Source organism: Cyprinodon variegatus, unplaced genomic scaffold (genome assembly GCF_000732505.1).
Source record: "Cyprinodon variegatus isolate N-32 unplaced genomic scaffold, C_variegatus-1.0 Scaffold385, whole genome shotgun sequence".
Lineage (NCBI taxonomy): Eukaryota > Metazoa > Chordata > Actinopteri > Cyprinodontiformes > Cyprinodontidae > Cyprinodon > Cyprinodon variegatus.
Window position 1 is genome coordinate 67281 of NW_015150838.1, and position 1872 is coordinate 69152.

Genomic DNA, 1872 nt, shown 5'->3' on the forward strand with positions numbered 1-1872 from the left:
AGGAAGGAAGGAAGGAAGGAAGGAAGGAAGGAAGGAAGGAAGGAAGGAAGGAAATAAATAAATAAATAAATAAATAAATAAATAAATAAATAAATAAATAAATAAATAAATTCTTTGCCATGAACTTCCAGTAACCGGGTAATGTAGATTGACATCACTAAACTGAGCATGGTTCCTTTCTATTCATACCTGAAACCTTGCAACACTAACAAGTTAGGACACTGGGGAGGGAAAAATTGGCTAATTGGGCACAATTTGGACATTTCTTCATTATGCTGTTCTTAATGTTCTTGCTAGAACCTAATCCATGAATGCCTGTGTGCTGGATAACTTTGAGCGGGCTGTATATTTATAGTTACACAAGCTGTAAACTAACCAGTTCACATTTTATCAAAATGTCATATGCTAATATGATTTTGGTTATTTCAAATTAGATTGAACTTTTTAAAAATACTTTTTAATGCGTTGCTTTCTGCAGTCAGAGTTAAAGTTTACTGCTACGGACTAAGAATTGATTGATTGGGAAAGCAACCAATCTAGTTGGTTAAACCAGTTTTGGTTAGATCAACCAATATATTGGTCAGAAACCCACCAAACTACTGGTTTCGGCTCAACAAATTTAATTGGTTAACCAAACAACCATTAAACATGGTAACAGATGCTTTACTAATCTGACTGTTTGGCTGTAGTCAAGTGCAGTGTGTAATATTGATGGACCTAGAGGACAATTAGTTATGTGTAGATGTGCAGTATGCTATGTTGGCTTAAACCTTGGCTGTAACATTAGTATTAAAGTAGTATTAAATTCCAAGCAATGTTAGCAGAGACTGTAGTGTTGGCGTAGGAGTTTGCGCTTCAATCGAAGGATTGTTGGTTTGAGCCCCAGCTTTGGGTGTGACAGTTGCTAAGCTACTTAACTACCATTTCTGTCAAAGTGATGAATTTGTATTGATTTGACCTATTACCAATATAGATTGGTTAAAAACACTAGCAAATCTGATTTCTTGTTTTAACCAAATGATTGGTTTTACACATAACTATCAACCAGATTGGTCAAATTCAACCAATCTGTTTTTAGAGTGCAGACTGGAGGTGGAAGGTTTAAAGGCAATACCCCATCTGGAGTCCATTCTTGAAAACCAGCTTAGCTTTTCTGAAATTCTATCTGCATCTTCCTAGTGTCACTCAGCCAGTTCTGGTGAAAAGAAAAAGGGACTGATTGGCAGAAATCTATGAAAAGCCATGTAAAATCTTAAGACAAACACAAGGCACAGTCTTCCATGGTTTCCTTCTGGTATTTTATTGTCTCAGTCTTTATATAACCGAAAAGTACTCCACTATTGTAAAATAGGAAGTGACGATGGTAGTTTATCTCTAGGTTTAAATTAACAGCATCTGTTTGTGCTTCAACCTCTCGGTAGGTTTTTGTGTTGTAATCATGATTCATCTTGCATGCCTGCGTCTTCCTGTTCACTGAGATGAATAGTAACACGCCCCAACGAAACTGCACTTAATCTCCATCTTTAATGTTTGTTTTTAAACCTGTGCCGCTCCTGGTTAGCTGAGTCATGCCTGAGATGAAGGTGGTGAGAGGTTTCCTGTTTAAAATGCTCCTATGGCTCCAGGTGTCTGACTGCCAATTGTACAGCCATTTTGCCTCTCCCTGACATACTAACCTTAGAGCACATGTTATCACATCATCAAAAATAAGAACTACTTGATACATCACAGTTTTATTATTTTTCTTTTACTGTAGCTCTATCAACTTTCTCAATTGACTGATAACATATTGATAATTACATATTATGCTTTTTTGTGCCTTCATGCCTCCATTAACATTGTTTTACAGAGTTGCCAAGGTCAGCACGAGGT